This window comes from Dromiciops gliroides, chromosome 2 (genome assembly GCF_019393635.1).
Source record: "Dromiciops gliroides isolate mDroGli1 chromosome 2, mDroGli1.pri, whole genome shotgun sequence".
Classification (NCBI taxonomy): domain Eukaryota; kingdom Metazoa; phylum Chordata; class Mammalia; order Microbiotheria; family Microbiotheriidae; genus Dromiciops; species Dromiciops gliroides.
Window position 1 is genome coordinate 352980760 of NC_057862.1, and position 20236 is coordinate 353000995.

Here is a 20236-nt window from a genome sequence, read left to right on the forward strand (position 1 = left end):
GTCTAGCTGGAAACTAAAGAGACCTTGAGTCAGGAGATGGGGGGACGGGACAGGGAGGAAAGGAAGGGCAAGGAATAAGATGATTATTCTTTAAACTGCTGAAAGTATAGAACAGGTTGCAAATGCAGCATATATATCCCCTTTCCTCACCTTGCTTCTTTTCTTGTCTCCTTTAATTATGTCATCCTAATATGAGCTAGTAAGTAGGTCTAGCATTCTATGTTCTATTATCTTCTGAAGTCTGAAATTCTGAGATCTGCATTCCTAAAGTCTTAGTTCTAATATTCTAGGACCAGTTGTAGTCCCTGTTCTGTATTCTTAGGCCCTTTCCAGCTTTCCTAATGTGGGATCCTTTGTGTTTTATGGTAGTGTGTTAATCACCTAGGCCATAGTAAATAAAATTTTTTACATACATAAGCTTTGAGAATTTTTACATCTTTAAAAATTATAATATTCTGCTTGTCCTCCCTTTGTTTCGATCACTTGCTTTGTTCAATGTCACTGAGTTCACAAGATTTTGATACTTATCCTTTATACATACACTCTTTTTGTATGGCATGAAACCATACTTTTATTATATTGGACATTTAAGTGCATTTTTAATGATCAGTTTATGTTTCCAAATAAACCTTGATTATAGCCATGGGTTTTCTTTCTTTCTTTCTTTCTTTTTTTTTCCAGGGCAATGAGGGTTAAGTGACTTGCCCAGGGTCACACAGCTAGTAAGTATCAAGTGTCTGAGGTTAGATTTGAACTCAGGTCCTCCTGAATCCAGGACCAATGCTCAATCCACTGCGCCACCTAGCTGCCCCCATGGGTTTTCAATCAGAGTGTAAATCAGCCAAGTTCCCATGTCATTGAGGCATGTTTATCTTCAGTTATTGGATACATTTCTCAGCCTTTCATGATACATGGCATGGATCAAGGTTGTGGTTCAGTATTTCATCAATGGTGGTATTTTGCATCTCCTTCCATTTGTATTTTTAAAAATAATTTTTGGTTGTAAATATAAAAATTATTTGGGTAAATTTTAGTTTCTTGGATTAATAAAAACATTATCCTTTCTGGGTATTAAATAAACATTCAATTTGTAAAACGCAGGTCCCTGGGTATATATCCTAATGAAATGCTTTGTACATACCTATCATTGCCATTGTCATAAGGGCAAGTGGAATTCTAGGCGACAGTTTCTCCCCTACCTTCCTTGAAGCATGGCTATAGAAACCCCCACATTTTTAATCTGCTGGACCCCTTTCCCTCAGACAGATTGAAGAGTGACTTGGGACTAAAGGAAAAGCTAATTCAAAGATACTAAAGTCTGCTCTTTGAAGCTTTGCTTTGTTGTTGGTTCCTTGACTTTCTGACATGAACTGATTGTTTTTAATATAAACCATGTGACCATTAACAGTGAATTATCAAATCATATGAGTTGGGAGGTGGTGAAGCTAGTCCGTGGGAAGGGCTGGTTCCATGAGTTGAAAAGACATTTGGCATTTTGGGATAATTTGAGGCACATTCTAGATTAGTGATCTCCTAACTCTTTGCTCATAAACACCTATCAATAAAAGCATTTTAGCACACATACCCTAATATGTGTATACTTATGTAAAGAATAAATTGTTATTTGAGGTTTTTATGCCTCGGCGCGCAGTGGCCTGGGGCTCTGCAAACTGCATGGTGCTCCACCCACTGGTTGTAGCCGTTGCCAGGTCTCTGGCATCTCATGTCATCACCACCCGCCACCACCCGCGACACCTACATGGGCCTGGCAAAATTATAATGATTGGAAGCCTAGTGAGGGCAGTCATGGGACTGTCAGAGCAGCCATCCCATTGGCTGGGGCTGTGTGGGGATTTTCTAGGTTTGGGAGAAGAGAATTGGGCATTCTAAGTGGAAGCTGGAAAGCAACAGGCATTCTGCTGAGTATTTTCAGCTGATTCCTGGGCGGTGGTATTTTTTCAGGTATTATAATTTCCCTTTCCCCATTTTATTTCCTTTCCCTTTGAGAGGGACATATGGATATGACCCTCCACTGAGATGGAAAGTGCCCCCCCTTCAGCCTAGTGATCTGATCTCAAAGTCTTAAAGCCCCTTAAAGCCCCCTATTTCTCTCTCTCTCTCTCTGTTTTTTCTCTAGAGAGAGGCAATAACAGGAAGCTACTATCCCCCTTTCTAAATATAGGCATATCAACTTAAAAATTGCTTCATAGGGTCTGCACCGAGACATTATGTAAATATGATAAATTGTTGCTGAAACATGAAATTTTGCAAAATAACCTATGGCTGAACCCCTGAGGTTGGGGCACTCTGACCCAGGAGAGAGACTTATCGCTGAACATCCCAGGAGAAAGATTTATTGCTGAACCCAATTACCGCATTTTGCTCAAATTAGATGTCTGTAAAAAGTATAAAAACTGCTTGATTTCTAATCCCGGTGTGTCATACCTCCTGGTTGTCCCAGTGAGTGTGGTACACCTTTCTTTTGAAAGAAATAAAATCAATGCTTCAGCCTCCTTTCTCCTCGAGTCTCTATTACAGGGGTCAGTGGGTGTACTTCCCAACCCACTCACCTTGATCCTACTGATCCTGTTTGTGTTTTTTTTTTAAAGTTCGTTCTTATTAAAATAAATCTTGTTCTGTTTTGAGGGAGGCTGCCAGTCTCCTTCTTGCCCCAACATTGCGGCGAGCCGCTTAGCTAGTACTCCCCAATTGAAAATTGGTTCCCACACTTACTAATGCTTAAATTATATACTTATTATATTGTATTAACAGTTATATACATTTAAAAACCAAAACAGTAATTTAAAAGGATAATGATGAAATATATCAGATCTTAGAGTTAAGAGCGAACCAAATGAAGTTTATTAAGTTGAAGACCTACTATGTGCCAGACACTGGTCTAAGTATGGATCAGATCTGTACTTTTGGAAAAATCACTTTGGTAGCAGAGTATAAAGACTGGATTACAGTGGGGAAGAAATTTGGGGAAAGGATATCAACTAGTGTAGTGGCTGAGAGATACAGGCAGGCACAAAAGATGCAGGAGTAGAGCTAATAGGATTTAACAACTGACTGATTATGTGAATGTGAGGTAAAGGTAAGTGAGGCATTAAATATGACAATGAGCTTGTGAAAACCTAGGAGACTGGAAAGATAGTGATGCCTTTGATGGTAAGAGGGAAGTTAGGAAGATGAATGGATATAGGGAGAAAGATAATATAATGATATCTCTCATCTGGAGGATGACCCATGCCTGCTTGCTCATCCTGTGTGACTCACTGTCCCACACAAAATGAAAAGTGCAGAGGCAGCAATCTTACTCACCAGTAGACTGCCCAAGTGTAGTCCACCCTCTTAGAAACACCTCTTGCAGGCAGGAGGTGATCTGAGGGGCAAAGGGAGGGGGCAGAATTTTCCCAAAGGTATCTGCTCAAGAGAGGGGTTGTGACTTTACATAGCCCAGGGAGGGGAGAGAATGTTGGGGAATAAGGACAGGGGTGGATGTCTTGGGGAATAAAGATATTGGGGGGGGGTACAAGCCCCTCACTGACTATCAGAGGCAAGGGCCAGATATAACCTCTTTCTGTCCTTCAAGTGGGTGATCACAGGCCCCTCATCAGGGTCAGAACATGCCATCCCCTCCTCCTGAAGGTGACTTCTAGGTTCTCACTTTGGAGACCACAGTTCCAGATCTTACCACTAGGTTTACATTGGAAACTAAGTCCAGTTTAGCTCTTGAACAGAGGAAAGAGCAGAAGCAACTTAAAGATGAGGGAATGGAGGGCATGGGAATCTAATCACAAGCAGCTTGAGCGCCATCTAATGGCCAATATACTTCACCTCGCTCCATTGATTATCGGCAAGAGTCTGCTACTTTTTGGACTAAAAAAAGAGTTTGGGGGTGGGGGGTGTGCAGCTAGGTGGCACAGTGGATAAAGCACCAGCCCTGGATTCAGGAATTCCATGAGTTCAAATCCAGCCTGAGACACTTGACACTTACTAGTTGTGTGATCCTGGGCAACTCACAACCCCCACTGCCTTGCAAAAATTAAAAAAAAAATTAAAATAAAAAAAGAGTAGGGACACAAGCTAAAGGTTTTTACATTTATTATTAAATGCTCCTTTTATCACTTCCAACCCTAACTGCCCCAAAAGTCTTCTTAAATGTGTATCCCTCCCACATGGCTACTGAGAGACTTTTATAAACCTGCTACATTTGTATCTCCAAAGTGGATGCTGAAAAAAATTTTCTCACAAAACATGTCATGTTTATGAGGTAAATATTTTGCCTCATCATTAAAAAGAACCTGAATGTTTTTCTTCTTATAGGCTTAATAGAAGTTTCTCTTCTAAACCCCCAAAATCCATTCCTTACCACAAAGTCAGAGGTCAAGCCCAGACCCTTACAAAGTTTTATGAACCATGGTAGGGGGTAGAGGTGGTAGGTAAGACCTGTTTGGGCAAAGTACAAAAAAAATAGATTGGGGGTCTAGAGACATGAGTTTTAGCTTTGGATTTTCCTTTGCTTTACTGTATGATTTTTAGCAAGTCATTTCCCTCTTTAGATTTCAGTTTTCTTCTCTACAAAATGAGGGGATTGGACTGGATGAGTCCTATGCTGTCTTTCAGATACGTCTTATAGAACTGTATCCTCTCCCCTTCTAGTCCATTTCCTCTCAGGAAAAAGGGAGAAGACACATTTATTAAGTACTTACTATATGCCAGGCACTTTAGATATATTATCTCATTTGATCAGATTATCTTTCAGTCAGATGTTCCGTTGAGCTTCTTTTCCTTAGATCTGGCATCAGATAAATTGAACTGATTGCATAACTGTTGTATAAACAGGAAAGTACATTGGATTTAGAGTTGAAAAGAACATGGTTCAAATCTGGGCTTTGCTACTTATTACCTGTGCAAGTAATACATACCTGGGCAAGTCCCTTCACCTCTTAGGCCTCAGTTATCTTTCAAGCAATGGACAACTCTAAACCCTTTGGTCCTCTGATTTAGAATTCAGAAAGGTCTTGCCTCTCAGACTGCAGGCTTTCTTGACACTGGAAGTCTCTCTCACCACTTTCTCACTTGACTTCAGAGGGAGTATGAGGAATGTACAGGTGTGGGCCTGTCCCCTTTCAGGGAACTAATAATCCATTTGTCTGAAAACTTCAGAAGAGCAGCTCACCCTTTTTGAACAACTCATCTCCCTCCCTCAGTGAACAGCCCCAGCCTCTGTTCAGGGAAGCAATGTCGGTAAAAGTCAAAGAATTATGGATTCATCTAGAAGAGAAGGGCTTCCTTTTATGTGCCTAATAACCAAATGTGTCAAGGAAAAAGCCTGAATAAAAAAAAGGAAGCTGAGCCAAAGTGCTGACGAGTACAGGAGCTGGCAGCCAAGGGAAGTGTGTCATGTTCAGAGTGCCTGCTTTGACAGCTTAGCTGGACCCACTGAGCCTGAAGGCATTTCCAAACCTGAATTTTGCAGGACTTTGTTCAAGTGACTACAGATATAAGCTGTTTCTTTACTCCAAGAGAAAGGTATCGATAAAGACAGAGAAGAAATGTATATTGAATAGCCATTTCTGCCAGTAACACAGTAGAGTGGGTTGAGTAGCATCAAGGCACGCCAGGCAGGACTGACTCTCCTATAATAAGATTGTCACTCCTTCCCTCCTCATCTTCTTTTTCACTTAGTTTTTCTGAGTCTCACCTCAGGGTAGCTGACAAAGAGATGGGTAACTCAAATACATAGAATCTGAACTAGACAGGATCCTTGAGGCCATCTAATTAATTTCCTTCATTATCCAGACCAAGGATTTGTATCATCAGGTAGATTAATTGAATTGCCCAAACTCACAAAGCCAGGTAAGTGGAGGAGCTGGTTCTGAACTCTAGTCCTCTGGCTGCAAATCCAGTACACTTTCCATTATACTACATTTCTTCCATGTGTATGTTTACCTTCAATATTTTTTGTCTACTGAGGAAGCACCTGGCCTGAAGTCAGGAAGACTCATCTTCATGAGTTCAAATCTGGCCTCAGATACTTTACTGGCTGTATGTCCCTGAACAAGTCACTTAACCCTGTTTACCTTAGTTTCTTCATCTCTAACATGATCTGGGAAAGGAAATGGAAAAACACTCTAGTGTCTTTACCAAGAAAACCCAAATGGGAACATGAAATTGGACATCACTGAAACACCACCACCACCAACAACAAAAACAACATTTTTTCCTAATTACATTCATTTTAAAAACAACACATATTTATTAAGTACCTACTTTGTACATAGCACTGGGCTCAACTCTGAGCTCCGAACTGAATTTAGAGGGAGAAGATGATTACCAACAATGAGTTTGAAGAAGACATTGGACAAGGTGGCATTTGAGATGATCTTTAAAGGTGGACAGGTTTCTTTCAACTCTCTGGTAGTCTAATATTCCTAGAACCTTAGAATTTTGTTAGTAGATTCCTTAGAGATCATTTAAAGCAACTATCATTCTATATATGGTCATTTATTATTTGCCCACAAAATAAATAGTAGAAATGAGATGTGAACTAAGTCTTCAAAATCCAAGTCTAGTGTTCTCCCCACCATTATCGTACTATGTAGCATGGAATTGTTCTCAGGAATAGCATTTAGCCAATCAGATGTCAGATCTGTCACAAGACAGCATGTGAGAACATGTGCCTTAGAGAAATCCAACTATGTGACACAGCTATAGCTCAATAAACTGACACAGTCCATAGACATCTCTGAGACAGCCTGAATTTGACTTTCAGCTATCTGGCACTCTGTAAGGTGATACAACAAACAGGCTAGAAAAACTTTCTAAGAAATATTAAATATGTTTTACTGACTACAACACAATAAAAATTCTATTCATTTTGTAAAAAGCCTTTGAAGAAAGAATTTAGAAATAATTGTAAACAAAATAATTTAATCTTAAAAACATTGATGGATCAAAGAACAAATTATGTAAACAATAGAAAATTTCATTTACCTGTATTCTTAACTCTATATGTGCTACTTTACTCAAACTTACCAACCTATGAGCAAAAACACTTCAAAATTTAAAAAAAAATCATCAAACCCACAGACCATAAAATATATAAAGCTACTTTATGTTGAAAAGATTAGAATTCAGGTCCCAGTGGCTGTCATGGAGGAATTAAAGCCCCACCCATTTTTTTATATAAGAAAGTGCCTTAGTTTATGTTGTAGCCACCATGAGTATTTCGATAAAGAGCACCACATGCTGAAGATTGTCAAAAAGAAAAAAAAAGAAGAAGAAAATGAAAAGCAATGTGGCAGCAGACTAAAACTTTGGCCCTTGCTGGAGAGCATAGAAGGGAGCTTCTTATCAACTCCTGGAAGGGAAGGAAAAGTAGGACCCACAATCTGATTATCCGAAACCCTTTCCAGTCTCAAACTAGGACTAGAAGCCAGACCAGGCTCCTGCAGAATTCCAGGAGCAAGGATAAGATCCAGTGGAGCCAAGCCCTCCACTTGGCTTGGCTGCCAGGCTCAGTAGCCCAAACACCTCAAGGCCAGAGGCCTAGTACCTGTACCATGGATTCAAAAATCCACTTCCAGCCACATTGCTGAAGACAGGAAATTTTGTCCAATAGCCTTAAGAATATAATGAGGGACTGGCCAATAAGTTGAGCCCTTAGGAGCATGCACAGGGTGCTCTGTTCATGCAGCTCCTACATGGACTTTGAAATATGTGCAGATACTCTGTAACTAGTTCCAGCTACTCACCATATAGTGAAACAGAGTCTCTTTGACTGGCTGTGGAGCCAGAACTCTTTGAGGTGTTGAGGAGTGAGGAGGTGAGGACTAAGCTCTCAATGGCATTACAATTATCCCTTCCATATCTTGGGGGTTAGGGGTGCAACATTCTTGCCATCCAGAAAATCCATGGAAAATTGCTTGGCCCTCCCTTTGTACCAGAGAAGTAGTCTGAATTATCATGGTATCCAAAGATGAAATATGTTGATATTATATAATACTATACATAAATTTCCTGCATTTCTGAGGTTCTAAAATTTTTCTGTCATCCACTGGCCTTTGTGAGTCATCTGTGACTTCTGAAAAACTCCCCCCAAATTCCCATTTAATTTCTTATGCTGATCCATGATATATTCAAACTGTGATGGAAAATGTTGCTATGTGGAAGAGATAACTGTATTTTGTCCACCAGGACCATCTCAATGAAACTCATAAGCACATGGTCCCGATGCTGCTCTGCCACTGTGATAGCTCCTCTTCCTGTTTTTTGAGTGAGATTAAAGAGGCCTATGACTTTGGGAGCTATAAAAAGTCAGGAGAACCAGCCCCATGGAGATCTAGGAGTGGAGTCTATGCTGACTTTTGCAGCCAGACAGGCTAATATTGAGCAACCCCTCCCCCCAGCCCATGACCTTCAGGAGCCAGCTCATCAGTAGCTGAGAAAGATTTATCCAGGAGCTATGCCATATTTGGGGCTGGTAGGTGGTGCAATAGATGGAGCATTGCACCTGAAGTCAAGAAGAAATATTCCTGGGTTCAATCTGCCCTCATACTTACTAGCTATATGACCTTAGTCAAGTCACTTAACCCTGTTTGCCTCAGTTTCCCTATCTATAAAATGATCTGGAGAAAAATGGAAAACTACTCCAGTATCTTTGACAAGAAAACCCCAGGTGGGGTCGCAAAGAATCAAATACAACTGAAAGTGACTGAACACCAAATGTCACATTTAAATGTGAACTTGGTGTGATCAACACTATGCATAAACTGTTGTGTTTTTTTCTTTCCTTTTTTTTTAATTTTTGGCAGGGCAATGAGGGCTAAATGACTTGCCCAGGGTCACACAGCTAGTAAGTGTCAAGTGTCTTGAAGCTGTATTTAAACTTAGGTCCTCCTGAATCCAGGGCCGGCACTCTAACCATTGTGCCACCTAGCTGCCTGGAAACTGTGTTAAGTAGAAGCCCATGTTTCTCAGGAACTGAGGTAATATATGGAAAAGTGTGCCCCCAGGTTTTAGGGGAAATGTTTATAATTTTGTTTTTGTGATATTGTTGCAGTAAATATCCCTTTTAAAATTAATTAATATTTAAAATCCTTTTACAATTAAATGGAACTGGGATATTAAGTATTGGTAGTTAACATCGGAATGAAGGCTCAAGCTAATATCATAAAAGAAAACCACCCCAATTCCTCTCCCTCCTAGATATTCTAGGACATTGAGGGGGAGATAGCTAGCTGAATTCTATAAGAGTAAGTCCTGGGGCCAGCTTGGTGGTGCAGTGGATAAAGCACCAGCCCTGGATTCAGGAGGACCTGAGTTCAAATCCGGCTTCAGATACTTGATACTTACTAGCTGTGTGACCCTGAGCAAGTCACTTAACTCTCATTGACCTGAAAAAAATGAGTCCTAAGCAACCACAACTCATATATGTGCACATTTTAGTACAGATGTATGCACTGAAAACAATTATGTAAGATTACCATATTAAAATACATTGACTATGAGAGATATTTTAAGATTTCTTTCCATTCAAATTCATGTTTTATTTATTTTCATCATTTATATATTTTATTTGTCTCTGTTATAGTAGAATTATAGGTCATACCCAAGGTTTATATAAGCTACATACATAAGCCTTCAGTCATAATGTTAAGACTCTTTTGGTTACCAAGTAGCCATAGACTTTTCCCTAGGAACCTTGTGGGATTCCACCTAGGCCCAGGATGAAACATCTTTGTTGACTAGACTCTAAGCCCTTTAACCTCAATGTAAGACTTGACTCTAATATTTCCTATTTGTGAGATTAGGGTGATCCTGTAATGTAGTAAAAAGCTCATTAGAAGAGCAATCAGAAGACTGAGGGGCTTGGCTACAAATCTAAAATTAAAATCTTACTGTGTGACCTTGAAAAGTCAAATTCCTTCCCTGGGCCCCAACTCCCTCATTTGTAAAAATAAGAATATTGAATAAGGACATATGACCTTATCCATTGCTAATTCAATGATTCTGTGAGGCTGTGAGCAAAGTCTGAAAGGTATAAACAAAGTGTTTGATAATGGATTTCATTGTTTTATGCCATCACTGTAGTGCATAGGATTGTCCATGGGCATCAGTGTCAACACAAGGCTTTTTTTGTTTGTTTTTGTTTTTTTGGTGTGGCAATGAGGGTTAAGTGACCTGCCCAGGGTCACATAGCTAGCTAGTAAATGTCAAGTGTCTAAGGTTGGATTTGAACTCAGGTCCTCCTAAATTCAGGGCTGGTGCTTTATCTACTGTGACCACCTAGCTGCCCCAAGGCTTTTGCTTTTAAAAGCTCACTCACAGCATTCTTAAGAACTAGAGGAGTAATCCAACGGAAAAAAGTGTTTATTAGGCACCTACAGTATACATAGCCCCATTCTTGACACTGGGAGAATTAAATTTAGATATGAAAAAATATTTTTCTTCATAAAAGTCCAATATTCAACAATAAAAAAACTGTGGATAGTTATATTCTTGCCTATGTAAATGAGACTATTTAAGCTCAGTTGTCATTCCCGATCCTCATGGACCAGTGCCAATAGCTAAACATTATTTACCTGACAAAAACTTTTAGGAAAACCCAGATAATTAGCTCCATTCATCTCCGCATTTTCAGTCAATGACTCATCTAGAGTTGGTCCAGATCTCATAGAGAAGTGGTTCCTTCCCCCAATCCCATCCTGTTATTTATAATATTTCAATTATACCAAGAATTAAGAACCCAGACAACTCATACCCACAATTAGAGAAGCATCATCACACCCTCCTTCTGACCTGGAATGTCAAGTTGGATATGACTTCCAACTATTATTCCTAAACCTGTCTCTGGGAATCATGCAAGACATACCTATTCATCCTTCCACTCTAGCCTTTCAAATACTTGAAAACAATTATAAGGTCCCTTAAATATTTTCTCCATTGAGCTGATTATTTCCTAGAAGTCTTTGGAAACATTGCACATTGTCTTAAATATAGCATATCCTTTGTATTCCACCTATTCAGTTCTATAGCCATCTCACAGTACATTTGACTTATCTTGTCTAAATATATGGGAGACATGAAATGGGTATAAATAGATTGAAGCTTACTACCAAAAATAAATTGCATGAGTGAATTCAATTCAATGCAATTCAGCAAGGACTTATTAAGCATCTACAACGTGTCGGTGATTTTTCAATTGCCAAATAAAGTGACCTTTTCTCAATCCTCATTCTTCTTGGCCTTCCTGAAGAGGCTGATCCCAATCTTCTCTGTTCTCTACTGATTTTCCTACCTGTCCAGAAGCTGCTTCTCAATCTCCTTTGCTAGATCCTAATCAAGGTCAAGTCGACTAAAACCATCCATCTTCCCAACTCAGGCTCCATCCTGGGACCATTGTTTTTCTCCTTTTATATCTCTTCTGGTTATCTCATGAACTCCCATGGATTCAATAATCACCTTTTTGCAAGTTATTCCCAGGTTTATATATCCAGTCCTAGTTTCTTTAAGGTCCAGTCCTAAATCAAAATAAAAAACTGCCTTTTGTATATCTCAGGCAGGAGATTCCATAAAGATCTCAGATTCAATATGCCCAAAATAGAAGTCATTATCTCTTTTTCCTCTAAGCCCTCCTCTTCTTATGCATTAGAGTAGCTTTTTTTTTTTTTTTTGCAGGGCGATGAGAGTTAAATGACTTGCCCAGGGTCACACAGCTAGTAAGTGTCAAGTATCTGAAGCCGGATTTGAACTCAGGTCCTCCTGAATCCAGGACCAGTGCTTTATCCACTGTGTCATCTAGCTGCCCCCAACCCCACCTCTTCTTGCCAACTTCCCTATCATTGTCCAGGACCACAACTATCATCCCAGTTAACCAGGCTCATGAGCTCAGTGTAATCCTCAAATCCTCAAACTCACCCCATATGTTCAGGGTTTTGGTAAATCTTATTGTTTCTGTCCTTACAATGTCTCCTATATCTGTCCCCTCACACAACCACCACCCATTTTACAGGCCCTAACTCTCACTTAGACCATTGCCATAGCCTGCAAACTGTTTTTCCTGCTTCCATTCTCTTCCAACTCCAATCCATTCTTCTCTTAACCTGCTCCCATTATTTTCTTCAAATGCAGTTCTAACTTTTTCACCCTCTATTTAATAAACTCCAGTGGGGTTCCTTAGTGCCTCCAGAAGCAAATGGAAAATTCTCTGTGGGCATTTCACAACCTAGATTCTTCCTATCTTTTTTTCTAGTCTTCTTCACTCTCCTGTCCTCCATATACTCTATGATTGAGCCAAATTCACTCACTGTACTTCACACAGGACTATTTCCTAACTTGGTGCTTCCACACTTAGTGTCCCTTAGGCCTGGAATTCTCTGCCTTCTCACCTCTGCCTCTTGGAATTTCTGGCTTCCTTTATGACTCAACTAAAATCCCACCTTCTTCCTGAGGCCTTTTCCTGTTGTACCCTCCTCTTCCCCCTCCACCAGTTCATAGCATTTTCCTACTGAGTACCTTCTATTTATCCTGCATATATCTTGTATGTATATAACTATTATTTCCCATTGTCTCCCATTATAAGGTGAGCTTCTGGAGGTTAGAGATGGTTAAGAAAGTTTTTGCCTTACCAGTGCTTACTTAGCATAATATATGGCACATTGTAAGCACCTAATTAATGCCTGTGGATTGACTGAAAATGGAAAGAATATTGGATAAGTTAGAGTTCCTAGGTTCAAATCCCTCCTCTGATACCTATTACCTGTGTGGCCTTTGGCAAATCACCGAACGTTTCTGGGCCTCAGTTTCCTCCCTCTGTAAAATGAGGAATTTGGACTAGATGATCTCTAAGATAATTTCCATCTCTATGATCTAATCTAATCCCCTAGTGCTTCCTTTATAGGGAAGGAAACTAAGCCTCAGTCATAGGTAATACTTGGCAGAACCAAGATTGAGATTCAAATTTGACCCCCAGTTAATAAATACTTACTCCTTCTTTATCTCCTTCTCATACTTTCCTCACCACCCACAGAATCTGAGAAAAGTAGTGTAGAGATTGCTGGAGAGAGGCTTCTGGGCCAGGGCTCACAGAGATGCCCACCTAAGATGCAATAAGGATGGTGTACCTGTAGTAGAAGTTCAAAGGACTCTACGAGTGAGGGGTGAAGAGGATATTAGCTTGTCTGTGGAGATCAGGGAGCATTTTTCTAACAAAGGCACCGGATTGGCCTGATGATAGAAGTTGAGTACATGGGAGCAGGAAGAGCAGTAATCCAATGCATGCTATTTCAGTGATTCTTTTTTGTTGGTACAGCTGTGAACTCAACTTTGACTTACGTGAGCAACTGATTACTTGGAGTTTTATTACTGTCTTTTTAATTACATTGAATTAATTAATTTAATTACATTGAAGTAAAGGTATTATAAAGCATAAGTTACCTTTTGGGTGGTTATAGAAAATGGAGAAGATGGTAGGGAAGTCTTAATAGAAAATGGAGCATGGGTTATATTTTCGGAGATTTTCCTGGAGTAATAAATGGGTATGAGATAGATAAAATTGATGAAATGGTATGTGCAAGTTTTTTTATACTTTTAAAAACTCTATATTTAGCCAAGAGGAACCTGGGCCAAGATAAGGAGAGCTAAGGAGGTTGATACAGTTTAGGACAACTTTCTAAACCAGTTTAACTACCCAACACTATGTCTATCAATAAAATTAAGTCCATTTTTGATGTTGAATCATATGACAGTGACAAAGACCAGTAATAACTTTCTTTTCTGATCTTTAGTAGCTGTAGCTGCTGAAGAGAAAGCTGTAGCACCTGCAAAAGCAATTGATAGGATACATTTCCCAGGAGTTGCTTCCCTGGATGATATTTGTATGGGCAGGGCCAGAAACAGGGCTACTGGTGTGTGTGTGTAGGGGGTGGGGAGGACGGGCTGTGGGGGGGTGGGTAGTACTGCTCTTCCCTGGTGATCCCCAATAGAATGTAATGGATTATGTGTCAATTCATTTTGTCTTTGATCCTGAGTACTTACTACATTACTTTAAAGACACACAGTAGGTACTTATGCATATTTTTTAGATGGATTGCATTGGATTGGATTGGAGCTGAATTAGTCTATAGCCTCATAGTTCTTTTTTTTTCCTTTATGTTACAGTATTCTTTGCCAGGATGAATCACAGAACCCTGAAGATTTATATTGTCAGCAAATAGAAGCCAGGAAACTAATGTACATGGAGTTTCACTTCAATAAGAGCAACTATTTTTGTTTAATTCTTTGTGACTTTGGGGTCTGATATTGTTTGAACTCAGCAGATTCTAGGAATAGGCAAGTTTTTTTTAAATTTTCTGAATATTATATTTACCACACTATATATGCAGAGAAAGCAAAATGCATATTAAACAAAATTATAAATTTTATCTGCAATAACATGAAAAATTCTGTGGCACATCCAGCAGAACTCACAATGAATCCTTTAAGAACCACTGAGGTAGAGCAGCTAGGTGGCACAGTGGATAAAGCACCAGCCCTGGATTCATGAGGACCTAAATTCAAATCTGGTCACAGACACTTGACATTTACTAGCTGTGTGAACCTGGGCAAGTCACTCAACCCTCATTGTCCTGCAAAAAACAAAACAAAACAAAAAAGAACCACTGGGGCAGTCTGTTGGGTCAATGGATAGAGGACAGACATAGAATCAGGAAATCAGGAGGTATGGAAAAGAATCCAGAGCCTAGAATATCTGGTTGAGGCCTTTGTTAGTTTTGTGACCTTGTACAATTAATTTAACTTCTCTGAGATGATACATTGATAAGATCTTTTCAAGTTCTGACATTTTCTAATCTCTTCTAACTTTGCCACTCCATGTTACCTTCCCATTCTAACATTCCAGGGTGTCTTTTCAACTTCTTATAGCATATATTCTAAAGCACTTTCCTACTCTGAGATGATGCAGTGGAAAGAACACTGACTATGGAGACAGAACCTTCTGTTCAAACCTCGCCTCTGACACTCACTATCTGTGATCTTGGGCAAGTCACTTGTCTCCCTGAACCTCAGCGTCCACATCTGTAAAATAGGGTGTTGGAGGAGCAGCTAGGTGGCGCAGTGGATAGAGCACCGGCCCTGGAGTCAGAAGTACCTGAGTTCAAATCCGGCCTCAGACACTTGACACTTACTAGCTGTGTGACCCTGGGCAAGTCACTTAACCCCAATTGCCTCGCAAAAAAAAAAAAAAAAATAGGGTGTTGGACTAGATGGCCTCGGAGGTTCCATCCAACTCTCTCTATATTTTCTAATTCTTGTCTTCTATAATCTTATGTCCCTTGGAGCTCTAAGTGTGATTTAGGAATTCAAACACTTAGTACACTGATTAGAGGCCAGAATAGTGTAGGTAGGAGCACCACCTAGTGGACATATGTCTATATTACACTGCAGCAATCACAACTGCTTATTTGGGGCAGAGGTTTGAGAGGATGCTACAAAGTCCCTAAATTTATATAGAGCTCATCTTTCCTTTTCATGTACCTTACACTAAATCTATAGGAATGTTGAATAAAGGATTCCTGTTTGGTTGGGGCTGAACTAAATGAAGCATGTTGTAGGGAGGGGGTAAGTGTTCTGGATTTGGCCTCAGAGGATCTAGGTTGGCATCTAAGTTCTATGTAATCTTAGTCAAGTCAAGTAACTTGGCTCTGTGACTCAGTTTCCTCATATGTAAAGTGAAAGGCTTAGAAAGCAGAGGCAAGATGGTGGAGTAGCAGGAAGAAGTGCAGCAAGCTCTCTCACATACATGAATTAGAGAAATTTATGGACACTGGGGCTAGAATTTGGCCAGAAGTATACTACACAGAGCATTAAATTACAGGGCACAAAGAGGAAACTGAGTCCCAGATTGGGAATCAAAAGGTCTGACTTTGTATTCTAACTCCTGTGTGACCTTAGGCAAGCTAGGTGGCGCAATAGATAGAACCCAGGGCCTGATCAAGGAAACCTGAGTTCATATCTGGCCTAAAACATTGACTAGCTATATGACCTTGGGAAAATTGCCTAACATCTATTTTTCTCAGTTTCCTCATCTGTAAAATGGGGATAATAAAAGTATCTACATCCCAGGGTTGTTGTGAGGATCAAATGAGAAAATATTTTTAAAGCTTAATACAGTAATTGGTACATAGCAAGCACTATGTAAATGTTAGCAATTATGATTATTACTACCATTACCAGTCCACATCTTCTTATTCTTGATACATTGCTTTAATTTGTACGGAACTTTAAAAAAAATTATTGTAGATGCTATTTTGTCTTTCTGTAATGCATTAAAAGGGTGTTTTTTTTTTATCTCTCCACAGCTCTAGAAGATAAAACCTTCCATTCTGCTCTACATTTTTATAGTGTGAGTTTTTATGTTTAGCTCACTGAGTCATTTCGAATTTATTGGATCATATCAAATCAGATGCTTATCTAATCCCATCTTCCACCAAACTCCTATTCAATTTTCCCCAAGAGGATTTCTGTTGAGAATTGACTTCCTTGCCTGTTTATTTGTGTTTATCAAACACTAGGCTTGTATATACATTTTATTCCAAAGCTTGCTAGACTGACGTTTTCTACTGACCTAGTTTTCTATTAAATATATATTATATAAAAACATATGTACAATATATATATTATATTAAAATATTTTCTATTCTATTTTCTATTAAATATATATATATGTATATAGCTGCAGATCAGTTTGACAATTATTGTTTAATCATCTAATTTGAGATCTAGCAGTGTCATTTTTCTTTCTTCCTACTTTTATTTTCTTGCTGCCCTTGATATTGTTGATCTTTTGTTTTCCCAAAGGAATTCTGTTGCTGTTTTATTTAAATCTATAATGTTTTCCAAGGGGAGCTAGATGAAACAGTGGATAGAGGTGCCAGACCTGAAATCAGGAAAACTCACATTTCAGGCAGAGATTCAAGGTCATGGGGAGAGGGTTAAGGATGAGCAAAGACTAGGGGGCACAAAGAGATAAATTATGATACTCAGGATAAGGATAATTTATCTATGACAGATCATCCCATTGACTTTAGAACAAGGGTTCTTATTTTGGGGTCTATAGACATTTAAAATATGTTGGTAATTGCTATATAGTAAGTTTCCTTTGTAATCCCTTATTAGATTTTGTGCATTTAAACAACATTATTTGGGCTGGGCACAGTGGAACATGCCTGCCAATCCTCATTACTAGTGGATTGCTTTACCTTCGGAATTCCAGGCTACACTAAGGGTATCTGATAGGGTGTTCACACTAAGTCCAGCACCAATTTGGTGACCCCCCTCCCCCAGGGAAAAGGGCACTACAAAGTTGCCTAAAGATGATTGGACTATCTTAGGTCAGAAATGGAGCATATCAAAGCTCCTCTATAGATCAGTAGTGGGATCTGCTTTATGAATGACATTTACAGCCTTGGCAAAGTAGGGAAACCCAGGCTAAATATGCATGCAATGTGCATGAACATAAGCATGTCTGCAATATATGTGAATGTACACACACATGTCTGTACATGTTTTATGTGTGTGTTCATATGCGCATGCATATGTGTGGGTGTGTATGTATATTTACTTTGGGGCAGTCTTATATTCATAAAATGACAGGGCTAGAAGGAAGCCTTAAGACATAAAGTATTAGAACTGTGTTGGAGAAATCTCTTAACCTCTTTAAAGACACTGGGATTTGGTTTTTATAACCTTTCAAGCCCAATTAGAGTACACAGCCAATCATCAGTATCCTGCTGTGTCTTAGGTTATAAAAGTAAGTCATTTAAGAGGAGGGTAGAGAAAGAAAGAGATCAGCCAAGGGAGAAAAGGGCCATATTTATCATGGAAGTGGCAGGATTTATTGTAAGAATAAGAAAAAAAAATTCCCTGTTCAGGGATAGGAGACAAGGGGAAGGGATAAAACACACACACACACACACACACACACACACACACTTATGACAAAACTTCAGGGTCTCTTATCCAAAGACAATAGGTGGATCATATATTCTTCTTTACTGTGTCTTCATTCTCAAAGAGGAACAAAATGACATCACTAAGTTGGAGTCAAGTTACTATATGTCCAGCTGCTGATCAGACTAATACAAGTGTTTTTTTTTTTTTGGGGGGGGAGACAGCTCCTGGCACAGTGGATAAAGCACTGGCCCTGAATTCAGAAGGACCTGAGTTCAAATCTGACCTCAGACACTTGACAATAGCTGTGTGACCCTGGGCAAGTCACTTAACCCTCATTGCCCAGAAAAAAAAAAATACAAGCTTGGAATGTTCTACCACAGGTGGAGCACAACTAGTTCACGTGAATAATTCTATTTCAATTCTACTTTGTTCACAGAGCACAGCACCTTTTCTGATGAGGGCACGTCATGCTGGGTGGTCCTGTGCCAGTATCTCCCATGTCATGCAATCAATTCCAAAGTTCTTAAGAGAGACCTTAAGAGTGTCTTTATATTGTTTCTTCTGACCACTGAGTGAGCACTTACCTTCTGTGAGTTCTCAATAAAATAGTCTTTTAGGCAAGCATACATTGGACATTTGAACAGCATGGTGTGCCAATCAGAGAGTTGTGCTCTCTGCAGCAGAGTTTGAATGCTTGGCAGTTTAGCTCAAGAGAGGACCTCACCATCTGATAACTTGTTCTGCCAGGTGATCTTCAGAATCTTTCTAAGACAATTCAAATGGAAGAGATTCATTTTCTTAGCATGGCACTGATATACTGTCCAGGTTTCACAGGCATACAACAACAAGTAAGTACAAGAACTCTGTAGACCTTCGGTTTGGTAGTCAGTCTCCCACACTTTCTTTTGGAGCCTCCCAAATGCTGAGCTAGCTCTGGCAATGCATGTGTCAACCTCAGTATCAATGTGTACATTGCTGGAAAGTATACTGCTTAGGCAAGTGAACTTATGCACAGTATTCAAAACTTCTCTATTTGCTGTAAACAGATGATTCAAGGCTTGGATGGTGTGGTGCTGGCTGGTGTTAATTGTTGGGCCAAAATTAGCAGAAGCAGCAAGCAATTGTTGAATCTCAGCTTCAGGGGCTGCATCAAGTGCATCATCTGCAAACAAAAAATCACGCATAAACACTCCCTCCACTTTAGTCACGGCTTGTAGACTTTTCAAGTTGAAGAATTTAAATTAAACATCAAGTTAGCCTTATTCCTTTGTTCAATTGGTTTTATTAAACCTTGGGAGAAATAGTCATCGCTTCCCATCAGGGTAGAATTTTTGTCTGAACTAAAGAACTCTTCTGTTGTAATCAGTTTGTGGATACAGGTATTGGTAGTACTCTCATAATTGTGCTAGCTTTTTCTAAGACTACCTCTGTAGTCCTCTGAAGAAGGTGAGGAATAGAGAAAGGTGACAGAAGCCCAATTATATTCTGCAGCTGCCCACTCAACAAAAGAATGAGACAGAAAAGGAAATGGTGAATAGACCAAGAGAGAGTAACTAAAGGCCCAATTTATTCTGGATAGAGGAAGGGTGATAAAGAAGCAGGAAATGAGAGTTTTCTGTTTCTTAAAAAAATTTCTGGGGAATAAAGAATGAATAAAGAAAACGGTAATAAAAAGTTATTGCCATTATCTAATTTTAAGCAATAAATTCTCCATGAATTGTATAAATAAATAAGCAAATGAAAGGACTAGGATCATCAAAGATGGTAATGTTCTCATCTTTGGTTTTTCTAAAATGATTTCTTAATGGATATAATTATTCCCCCAAATGAGAGATTTTGCTGACAAATCATGTAATATTTATAAGGCACGTACTTTGCCTATAAAAACAGCATCAAGAAAAACTCTGGATAATTTTCTCATCAATATTCAACAGATGTGTCTTACCCAGGCCTTGCCCTAAATCTATCCCTGATCAAATTGTCCAAAGGTTGCTCTTGCTTTTAAATTTGATCCATCTGTCAAATCCAAACTATAAAGAACATGGAAGACTCCTCTATAGAACAGAGGGAGGAGCAATTTGACAAATTCCAAAAACCCTGGTGCTGGTAACCTGGAGAACTGGGATTGACCTTTGGGTTTTCTAATGATATTACATGTTCTTAGACAAGTTACTTAGACAAGACCTAGGTCTCAGTTTCCTCATCTGTAAAATCAATTTGGGTTAGATGATCTCTAAACTCCCTCACAGTTACAATACTGTATTCTAAGTCTCAT